Raw genomic sequence first — 12,494 nt, 5'->3', positions numbered from 1 at the left:
GCCGTGGTAACTGGTAACGCAGTCTTGCCATTGTAGACCAACAGTGCTATAGTTCCCAGTCTTGCCGTGGTAGACCAGTGCAGCGGTGCCGTGGTAGCCCAGCCGGCACGGTTCCGACCCGTGGGCGGAGCGGGGAACCCGGAAGAGGGTGCCTGTTTATTTCTGCCGCGCCCGCGCCGCTCTGGTCTGATGTGCCTGTTTGTATGACGTCATCGGCCACATCACCGTTGATGGTATACGGGTTGCGTCACGATGACATAGCTTTGGATAGACGTCCTCAGAAAGGGTGACCTACGCTAGTTAACTAATTCAATTCGAAAGGTCAAATTCTTTGGCTTTCGAGCGATAATTTGACACTGACTGGATTTTCTATATTGTTTGTTTCTTTTGTATCTACAAAGATAAGGCACAGCTTTAATTAATGCTCTCGGCCACGTCAATTAATGTTCTCGGCTATTTAGAGAAGTCTATGTCTCGGCGTATTTAATTGAAATGAAATACTGAAGTAATTTGTTAAAGTAAATCAAAATTCAAAACATTGTGCTCCTCAGTGGATTACTTTATTTCCACTGGAGCAGCTATCTGCGGCAATACTTCGCACTGCCTATGTGGTGCGCGTGTCGTGCCTGGCACCGAGCTGTAATTACACAACTTCTGAAGGAATAATTCAGGACAATTTCACGCAGGTGGACACCACACAGAACGATAGCCTCTGTTTTACGACCATCATAGTCCTGCTGATTGAATTCAACGGCGCGAATTCCAGTAGTGTGCCGTTTCCTGAACGCTGCGGAATGCTTCGGCACACGTGCAGAATTAATTACGGGAGCCTGTGAATGCACGACAAGGTGTTACATGCCGAGGCACATGCCAGCACTTGGAACGCTGCTGTGTGCGATACGGCGACGGCGCGCCGTGTTACATATGTGGCGCAGAGCCGACATGGCACCCGACACTGATAGCGCTACCGACACCGGCTGCCGAACACACTGATAATGGCATACATTTCATTCACGCATCGCATGTTTTCACGCGAACAAGTAGGTGTGTATGCGCGTGGTAGTATAAATTCACATTTGTTATCTCTGACTACCACAATCGCAACAAATTATTCATAAATTGACTCACAGACATATATGCGCACAGACACATGTTTGTTACTTTTGTGGAGGCTGTTGCGAGCAACTCGCTTTCAAGCTGTGGTGGGAACTGGTGGGAACCATTCGAGGCAGCTGATAATTTGATGCATTGTTGTGATAAAAACCAGGTCACCCCACACAGCAGGCAGGTTTTAACCCCACACTATTTAGGTCACACTCCACCCATGACCCAAGTTTGGTGATAGGTAGTTACCGCGGTTACTTTCCCCTCACGACAGGTCATCCCTACCCCTACACTAGGTCACCCCTCCTTACACATGAGCCAACCTTACATGTAATAAATACACACATATACAGTTGGTGCACACGCTAAACATACATGTGGTCCTACAGGGCGCGATCGATAAAAGGTCAATAACATGAAGAGCTACACATTGTAAGCAAGGTTACCTGACAACAGACAGGGGATATGCCGATGTTGTGCCATTAAGCCTTGGCTTCAGTTGATGGATGAAAAGTGATTCCAAGATCCTGAGAGAATGTGATGGCTCGCTGCCTAAAATGGTGAAATCGTTGAAGGAGACAGGGGTGTCACATGTGTGACTGTGATCGCGAATGGACGATTGTTTTGGAGTTGTTAGAACCTTTTTTTCACCAAAAACCTTTTTAGACTTATGTTAGAAACAGCGACCCTCAATTCTTACTTTCTTTTCAATGGTGACCTGTTCAAACAGACAGACGGCGTCGGTATGGGCCTGCCGCTTGGACCGACCTTCGCCAACATCTTCCTCTGTTTTCATGAACAGAAGTGGTTACGCGACTGTCCCGTGGCGTTTCGACCTGTTCACTACAGAAGATACGTAGATGATTGCTTTATCATCTTCAGAGACGAGACTCATATAGATCATTTTCTTACTTACCTGAACAGTCAGCACACCAAAATCCGTTTTACAAAAGAGATCGAAAATAATGGCTGTCTGTCATTTCTTGACCTGAACGTAGTTCGTCGAAACAACCGCCTTCAGATGTCCGTTTTCCGAAAGCCCACTTTTACAGGCTTGGGATTGAGCTTTTTCAGTTTTATCCCACAAACCGTCAAAAGGGCAATAGTTTATTCGGCTGTGACTCGTGCCTTCCGCCTTTGCTCCAATTACAAATTGATTGATATAGAGCTGAACTTCATCAGAGATTTCTTCCAAAAGAACGGCTACCCCAAGCAGTTTATTGAAACAATTATCCGGACAGTGCTCGACAAGATGTTCAATAAGCGCAGTATGAATGCACCAACAGTTCCAAAGTTGGAGAAGTATTTTGTCCTCCCATATCTAGGTAAGGGTTCGATCAATATGCAAAATGAGCTAACTGAGATGTTTAAGAAGTTTTACCCATACCTAAGCCCCAAGATAGTTCTCAGGAATAGATTTACCATTGGAAGTCTCTTTAAATTCAAAGACAATGTCCCTATGTGCATCCGCTCTGGTGTAGTGTACCAGTTTCGTTGTTCCTCGTGCGAGGAATCGTACATAGGTTCCACCTATGTACGCTTGTACACCAGGGTATGTGAACATAAGGGCATTTCTGACCGCACTGGTAATATTCTAACAACTCCAAAACAATCGTCCATTCGCGATCACAGTCACACATGTGACACCCCTGTCTCCTTCAACGATTTCACCATTTTAGGCAGCGAGCCATCACATTCTCTCAGGATCTTGGAATCACTTTTCATCCATCAACTGAAGCCAAGGCTTAATGGCACAACATCGGCATAGCCCCTGTCTGTTGTCAGGTAACCTTGCTTACAATGTGTAATCTTACATGTTTCTACACCAGTTCACCCCTATAGCACATGTCACTTTACTTCTGATACTAGGTGACCTGCCATACCACCCACTCCTACCTGACCCCGAGTCCCCGAGTCTCCTCATACACACGATATCGCACGGTTCCGCCCAACCCCTGGGTCACCTAAACTACCTACCCACTGGGACTTTTGGTGACCCCTGGTGTCCTATGGTGACCTATGGCGACCTCCATGCAGCGAAAGTCGCCTCTCCTCCACCAGCCACGTCGCCAAAGCGCGCTGGCTTGTCAATCATGGAAGTGATTTCACCACACAATGGTGGATAAATCCATAGGCAATCTGAGGCGCGGCGGCCGGCGCGCCCGATCGACCGGCCGGAGCCGACAACAGGGTCGGCGCTCATCGACGGCGAGCTGATGAACATGAAAATAACCGTCCACTGACGTCAATGTCCGGACAACATCGATTATTTATCCGACAATGGCGCACGTGACAGGACGACGGCCCTAATCTGTCAATTATGTCGGCTGCCATGTGGGCCGGTGGGCGGCGCGCCGCGGCCCGCCGGCCGGCTGACGTGTGACCGCCGCCTGAATAGTGCACGCGCTGACCGGTCAGGTCGGCACCGGGGCCCGCCGGGGCCGCGCCCAGTCTGCATTCTGCATGGGGAAGGGTGTGGGCTGGCTGATGGATGGCCGAGGGTCCAGCCCTCCGGTCACACGTGCCGGTCCGTCCCACCGCGGTCACAGCGCCACAGCGGTCACACTTGGTCCACAGACATGTCGGCTGTCAGGTCGCACTGGGTCATTCGCCTTCTTGGTCACCTGGGGTCACTTGTCGACGAACATGTCCACAATGAGTGGAAATCAACACATGAATTAAGCAAAATGCCCAACGTTGAATCTAGCTTCATGGCTTCAATATCCTATAGGAGCAACTAAACCAAATGGTGAGCGTGTAGCTATACAATCTCCGAATAGTTCTTACATACGCATAAGCCACTCCAACTACAGCTCCATTCTAAAAAATAGCCCACCTTTTGTTCAAATATACCTACTGATGTTTGAACTGAACATCTATTGTATCGCGTCAGACATTGTGATGTTTATTGACATTCGATGACAACACAAAAGCAAATATTCTAAATAGCCATTTCTTAATGGCTATTTGTAATATTTGCTTTTGTGTTGTCATCGAATGTTAATAAACATCATGAACAGCTATTCTGGCTCACGTGTATTTTGAACATTCTTGATAATCCAAGTAGGTACTGCATCAGACCAAAACATGGCAATTTCAAGCTTATGCTTGGTTTATCTACGCAGTGAGAAATTGCATATGACATTGAGCTATAAACATTTTATATAAACATTAAGCTACCTATATTTTTATAGCTGTACCTAAAATCACTATTTAACTAAGCTAAAAGGTATGCGATAAGTGGCCACTTACCGTCCGTTTGCACATATTCAAATGTTGAATGGAAAACGAGCCGTCCATGCAGGTTTCATAAGAGAGCCTTATATATTAATCGTTGATATATGTTTTAGTTAGAGAAATGTGTGGTGTGCATTTAAATTTACAAACAATGCTATGTTTTCGTGTAGTTTCATTTATTAACACTGTTATTGTCAGAAGTTTCACGTTCTCCGTGTTTCTGTCGCCCTACAGTCATACATTTCGCACCAGCAGACATCGTTCTGCCTTATTTTACCATTTTACCACTGATAGCGACCCCTTTGGCACGAAATTGCATGCGCTCCACATTGATATGCATGGGATAGTCCAAAGCGCCTTAATGAAATAGCAGCCTCAGTGTGTAAGGCTCTATTTCTGTGACACTCACTTTAATTATCGGTGCCAGAAACATCCCTGCTTATGACACCGAACTGAATTATTCCTTCCTGAAATTAAGGACGTAAAACATGAATAAGATCACGGAAGTACGAGTATGTCTATCCCTCGTATCAGTTTAACAATTCATGTTTGTCCGCTCAGATCTTGAACACCCCGCTTCTCCCCAAGGCATTGTCAGGACTGGAGCTGGGGCCTCCGGAGCGCAACAAATGCAGCCAACCTGCAGCGTACGTTATATTTATTGCTTGTTCTCCACCTTGAAAGTCGCTATGCGGAATTAAATTGTAGATAAAGATCGTTACTGTAATGATACCTCATAACTATTACCTAGGTGGTTACTCGACTGCCATCGTACTTGATGAGCGTGCTGTTAGCTCTGTAGATTCGAATGCAGTGAACAAATATGAATTGTTTTCCTCACGAAAGAAGAGATAGAAATTAATGACAATATGGCTATCGTAGCAATAATGCATGCATGACGAAAACTATTAAAAAGAGTAGGTAACGGTGTGCTCATCAAATTGCAATGTAACGTATAAATATAACATTTAACCCTAGCTACACTATATAGGTAAAGTTCACTTGCCCGTCAACTTTGATGCGGGCATGCTAACCATATCTAAGCAGCTTATGACTATGGCCTTGCTTATGACAGCGTAGAAATCGTCCTAAGCGAACGAGTCACAAAGGAGAATATCTGAGCGCTCACACGCTCTGAGTCGTCACCAGCACCTCTGGCGGAGCTGGCTGCGCGCCGCGACTGACATTCCACTGCAGTGCTTCGACCCTAGATCTCCGCTGCTCCTCTCGTACATCTGAGCACGGCTCCAGCCTTCCGCTCTATGCTCCCGCCGCGCGCGTTTCTCCTCTCTCGATTATTCCGACCTCCCCGGGCCCGTCGCGCTGGGCGGCGAGGGAGCGGACAATGGCCTGGAGGAGCAGCCACTGCCATCTATGAGGAAAGGTCGGAACTAAGCCGCCGCCTCCGACTTCTGACTTTTTATACCAGACGACAGTCGGTCCAGTTTCAGCCAAGAATATCACAGTTTGACGAAAGGAGACCAAAATAGGTTGTTTGGTTGGCGTGGCTCGTGTTGCCACCGAGGCAATGGTTCACACCTTCGGTGACTGCGCTTCAACATGTGTCACTAGCACCAGCCGAGGTGCGAACAATCGCGCCACGGCTGAGAAGACTTCAACTGAGTCATCAAGACATCCCCGAGGATTCCCGAAATGCTAGCAAGATGCTGGGGTCTCCAGGAACGGGCGTGTATATTTGGTGCGCTCTGCTCTTCACGAAATGCACTGGGATGTCCAGATGCATTGTTCTTTAACCAGTCCACGACGAGTCCATCTGGTACCTGACTATGGACTGCGGTTATTCTTGGGCCGCAGGTCGATGGCCACATGCATTATGTGACCTGCGATAGGCTAACCATATGCAGAAGCACGATTATTTGCAGGAGCCGTTGTACTAACTCATGCGTACGTCTGTAAGTGCACGTAGCCTGCCTCGCTGTCTGTTCGCGTAGCTCATCCTCGCCACCCGCTAATGGTATCATATACCGTCGTCGGGGCTCTAAACTGACGCCAAAAGCGTCGACAATTAAACACAATTAGCGTCTGTCGCTGTGCGTCTTCACAGCTGAGTGGAGTGGCGATACGCGCTGTTCACAGGCGCAGGAAATGACACGGAGGGCGTCACGTGCTCGGCCAGCCGGTCAGCCGTGGCCACAGCTGGTAGAGAGGTGGGTCGATAGACCGCGAAGGTCACAGTCCACAAGGCATTAGAGGAGTGATAGGGATGAGGTGGAATCGATAGTATATGTGTCTTCCTACACGGACCTGATTTACACTGGACTTCGTATTTCTGCAATGTACGTACAGTCCACAGCGGAAGTAATGTGGGGTTTCAGTCATGGGTATGTTCTGCTTCTGAAGCTTAGGAACGATTAGCCAGACTACAATGAAACTTTGAATGTAGCTTATATGTATCGTCACCCTTGCAGCTGCAACTTTAGCTATTGACATCTTCTTTTCGATCACTCCGCATTAAGCAATCGCCAGTCAAAGCCAACCGTTGAGATTGGTGAAACCCTACATTACTTTAGCGGTGGGCTGTACGTGTGTTAGATAATTGTGGAACACATACCTACATATTAGGGCTAAATTATACATCTACTGCGCAGACTTTTTTTTAGTGCCTACATGCAACAGAGCAAAAAAGCCAGTTTTGAAAGAAAAAGGCAGCAAACTATGCCATAGCCACTGCAAAGCAGTGGTTTATTGACTTCGTTATGAAATACACAGCCGCACCCACCTAAATAAACTGCAATACGCAATACATACTGCATACCATGGTTGGCGGTGATCCTTGAAAGATAGGTATGTCCTAGGGCGCGGTCGTATAATTGGTCAATTTCCTGTCAAATGTAATCCAGTGCACATAATTATAAAGCTGCAGGGGATTTTCTAATGTGGTCAGAGACATATCGTTAACTGCAGAAAGAATGATAATACCTGGCATGAAAGGTGTTTAAATTAAAACGTCTATCATAAGCGACAAAGCCCGTTTTCGGCTCTAGCAAGTGTTTTTCCTTTGACGACTATCTGTACTTACCTGACTACAGCCATAGGTCAGCCCAAGACGATAAATACGCACTCACTCCTTGTGGCGTCTCGAGAGATTGCTGACGTCATCGTGTGAACTTTTTCGGGAGTCGAAAAAATATAAAATAGTTTTAGACATTGACATTATATGCTATCGTTAAAATGATTATGAATCTTACGGAATATTCAAAGGCCAAAACAATGTATTTATTAAATTCATTTAAGAGAATTCCTCAGAAAAGGTGCACTATCCACACGATGACGTCACGAAAACAGAACACATTACAGGTATGCTAGTGACTACGGCCTGGTTCAGCCCGCAAGCGCAAAAGCAGCTGAAACCCGCTCTTCACTATGCACCAGAGGTGGGGATTTCGTGGGGTCGGGGGGTCAGGACCCCCTGAAAGCGAATTCCTGCTCTGGAAGTCAATGGTACTACATACAGCATCCAGCCCGCCTCCATCTGCCCTGCCTGGATCCTTCCCCCCCCCCCTGAAATTTTGAAAGATCTTCACCCTTGCTATCCACGCAGGTAGGCCAAGCCATACAAATGGTCTTCCTCGTCACATAGCTTGACCAGTAGACGTTATCATTTTCATGACTTAGACGCCATCCGTTGAAATCAAGTCTACAAAAAGGTAGGTAAAAATCCATATACAGGAAGCAAACATATAAATGCCAGAAATGCTTTCACTACATAACCATCTTATATGAACTGTCACAATTGATAAATGACACGGCTGATTAAGAGCCGTTAAACCTGCGAGCGCTGTGGGTGGGCTCGCGTGCGTTCCGACCACACTCGCTCCTTGTAGGTGTTCCCCGTGCGAGGCCCGTCTCGATGACACGAGGTGGACGGACCGATACACGACGGGGACGAGGCTGACGGTCGTGCCGCCGCGCTGGACCGCCGTGCTGGCCGTACCGACGTGCTGGACCGACATGCCGTAACGCCCGGTCCCGGCCCAAGGAACGACAGAGATTAAATATGAATGCTAACATGCTGGACATATACCTCATCAATGCAGCAGGCATTTCACCACCTCGCCCCTTGTTCGTAATGCCTTACAGACGTAGCCAGTTCATAATGAATGAACCATCCGCTGGACACTGAAAATTAACACTTTGAGGACCGATAGTGGCTCTATTCGTAGCGTAGCATAGCTTACGATAACGCGACTTTCCTGGAATGATGTCTACATAAAAACGTCAGGTGTCGGAATGATGCAAAAATAAAATTAATAGAATATCCCAATTGTCCAATTTTGCATTCCTATTCAGCTTGTGACCTTGAGAGTTAGCAAATCAAAGTTTTGTACTTCTATCAAAGATGTTTCGTTGTTTTCTTCAACCAAACGATAATGAAAGCTTGTATAGGTATTCATCCTCATTCAAGGTACATACACCCCTTTATTTAAACACCATTAGGAATCTGGTTGCACTTCATATTGTAGATCGTGTTTGATGATACATTTATCAATAATCAACATATGTCTACAATTCCAGTTACATAAACATTTTAATCACTTATTGTCTACGGTATAACTTATCAGCTAGCAACCCCTCGATCTAACTTGATTTTTTTAGGGACATACCAAACTGACCACTGTGAGATGACTTGTCGGCCACATGTTCACTGTATAGAGGAACGATACAACAAGGAACGACACATTACACAACCACACACAGAACCACACCAAACAATACAAGCTGCAGCGAGCCAGCAGTCACCATGGATTGACACGCACACTGGCAAACAGCGCTGCTGTTTTTTTTTTTGTTTTTTTTTTTGAAATGTGCAGTCTGCAGTGGTATGCAAGTTTTGATTCTGTATTGCGTTGGCTGGACAGTGAACACTGAACTGTGTCGATTGGGTCGCCACACCCATCAATCGATTGCATAGTAGCATGACAGTGTCGGTCCCTCGACAATCAACGCTGTTTCCTGCAGAGGACACGGCGTGGACTCACACAGTGAACACAGTGAACGAACACACGACTCAAATGGAAGTGACGGACTCACAGGGGACTTCCTTACAATTGACACGGGACTCACACAAAAGACACGGAACTAGAACAGCACGAAACGGAACTGCTAGTGCTGTACGGGTATGATGCCGGAGAATTAAAAGGTAGCTTCTGGTTGCACTTAGCAGGCCCATCCCTGCCACGTGCAATCTTTGTCCGCAGCGGGTACGGTGAGCGGTGAGCGGTAAACGGTGAGCGGTGATCAGTGAACGGTAAGCGGTGAGCGGTGAGCGGTGAGCAGTGAACGGTAAGCGGTGAGCGGTGAGCAGTGAACGGTAAGCGGTGAGCGGTGAGCCGTCCACCCGCCGCTCCGTCCGGCCGTTTGCCAAGTCGTGTCGTCGTCCGCGTGGCTCCCCCGAGTCGACGGCGACGCGACTCCCCTCCGGCGAAGTCGGCGGCGTCGCGGGCGTCACACGTCACTGACACCGTCCAATTTGGCGTCGGCCCCCTCCGGCCGGCCGATCGACTAAATCTTCCGGAAATGACGCCGAGCTCCATCGCAGTGTTCTGCATTCACCGGATTGAAATTTGTCATCCCGGAGCGCGCCAGAATTGTCAGCGTTGCGGATGGTTGCGCTGAGCTATTGCTTCATTTGGCGCTAAATCCCCTCTTTGGGCGCGCGCTTTTTGACAAACGGCGGCGATTACGGCGCGGCGCGGGACGGCCGCGACGCTGACGGCGCGGCGGCGGCGCTGTCCGGCGCCCGGACATCGTTCAGCCGCGGGGCATCAATGGGGCGCCAGTGAAGCGAGAAGAGTGGCGTCTCCGCCCTGTCGGTGCCGTCGCCAGAGACGGAGACAAAGTCGGTCCTCGGGGAAGACAAACTGAACCACGGGGGAGGCAAAGTCGAAACACGGGGAGGCAAAGTCGGTCCGCGGGGAGACAAAGTCGGGCCACGGGGGAGACAAACTGAACCACGGGAGAGACAAAGTCGGTCCGCGGGGATAGAAAGTATAATAGACCACGGAGCAGTAAGCGGCGGATCACATTGGCGGCAGAGATAGACCACGAGAGAGGGAGAGCTGGAATACAAACGAGGAATGTCAAGCCACGAATCAACCAGGCCTCGATCCAAGTCATCAACTTGTTCAACCATCCGAGGTGCTTCGTCTTCTGGGGGGACGGCTGTGGCTGTAAGACGAGCCACAGGGAAGGCACATGACACGAGGGAGGCACCTGTTTAACCACAACTCCGACCAATGCAATGAGGAATATTTTATTCAATTCGTGAGACCAGTGTCGACATTACGTGCTGATGCATCACGAACATACGAAACTAATTCCATTAAAGATAATTTGCCCGGGCAGTGGAGACGTGCATGATAGCGTAAGAGGTGAAACGTTCACACATCGGTTGAAAAGAGTAACGCAGTCAGACTTCCCATTAGCAGCCGTTTGTTCTAAAGTCTCTGGCCCTAGCATAACTGGCTCGTCTTACGCACTACATATTAAATGCCTTGTGTCCCAGCTGAACATTTCAATTTGCTGCCTGCCCTCTGCAAGTCTCCCGAGTGCCATCAAACAGGCGTAGTTCATAGAGCGATTTGGTCTGTGAGGATGACTCTGCTTTGATTTAGGCTTCACAGATCTTTGTGCTAGAAATTAGGCTTCTCGCCGTATTCTGCATCTGAACTGATATTTGCAGAAAGTTCAGAAGTTGGCTAGTGATTCTATATGTAATCTACATCATGCCGTATATATAAGTGTAACAACGAGAGCACGCACACTGCAGATGGCCACAGCGCCCTGTAAGTTGATATGAGAGCTTGTGGGGAATGGGATAACAGACCGACGAGGAAGCTCCTTCATCCTTTTCTTTGTCATTGGACACAAAACAAATCAATTGTCGTTGCTTCAAAAATATCGATTAAAATAACGTTAACAATAACAGCCATATTATAAAAAGCAATCATGCAGAAGCCTACAACTTGATAAGAACCTGTTTGATATCCGTTTGATATTGGTGTAACTAGAGCGGCACACCCTACAACGATTTCCTCGTTGTCCAAATTGGTCCCATTTCTCACTTTCCACCTTGCATCGGCACATCGCTCCCCAGTGCTATTGTCCGAGTAGAACTGGCACATGATTTGATCACAGCTCCTAACCGGGATTTATTGCGAAATCATGTCGCTGTCCCCTCCGTCTCGGCGTCCCACCCCGCCAGCAGCGGTCCCCAACTGTCCCGGCCAGATTCCGGCCATTTACGTAAACAGGGAGGCGGGCGCGCGCGCGCACACCGCCGCCTAATCGCGCGCCCACCGAGCCGGCCGATCTGCTCAATGCAGTGGACAGAATTGCGTCGCAGCGCGCCGCCGCCGCTGCCGACGCGCCGCCGCCGACGAGGAGGCGGCTGTCGCGGACGCGGGCCATCCGTCAGCGCGCCGTAATCGTGTTACGCCGCGCGCCCCTGCCATTACCGCCGCGGCCGCGCCGCATTCGCCGCTGACAGCAAGGGTTGACGACGGTGGTGCGTCGCGTCGGCCGCCAGTGCGCCGCTGAATGTCGCTGAACGGCCGCTGACGGGGCTGGGATCGCGTTACGGCCGCTAATGGGCCGCGAGAGGCCCCGGGCACCCACCGGACACCGTCCGGCGGACTGAGACTTGGACTGGTGACCGATGACGGTCGGACTGAGCTGACCGCTGACTGACTGGTAATTGACTGCCTGACTGACTGACTGGCTGGTCTATTCAGGTTCCGAATAGGATCTGACAAAAAAAAAATCAAAATAGAATTGACATTATCTAAGCTTCTTCAACGGCTCACCTTTCTCAATTTTCACACTTCCTTGGGATATAAATCATGCAGATTGCAGGGGAAATAAGTAGATCATAGATGGTATTCTTGACTTAGCGTTATTCACAGCTTTTTTGCTGCCATAGCAGTCAGCCCGCTTCATTACGGATTGCAGCATTCATGAAGCACAATACCTCGTAAAAGAGCGCATTGCAGAAAACCGACACTGACGGATTAAAGAGCCGTATAAAAGGCCTAGGCTAGCTGTAACAGTCCAAAAATGAGCTGGAATTGCAGCCACGCAATTATTTGTCCTACCTGTCCAGCTCTGCAATGGCCGGCAATGTCGGCGCCTTT

The sequence above is a fragment of the Amphibalanus amphitrite genome, unplaced genomic scaffold (genome assembly GCF_019059575.1).
Source record: "Amphibalanus amphitrite isolate SeventyFive unplaced genomic scaffold, NRLGWU_Aamphi_draft 001128F_arrow, whole genome shotgun sequence".
NCBI classification, from domain to species: Eukaryota; Metazoa; Arthropoda; class Thecostraca; order Balanomorpha; family Balanidae; genus Amphibalanus; species Amphibalanus amphitrite.
The sequence above is the reverse complement of the archived record's forward strand: the minus strand, read 5'-3'. Positions refer to the sequence as shown.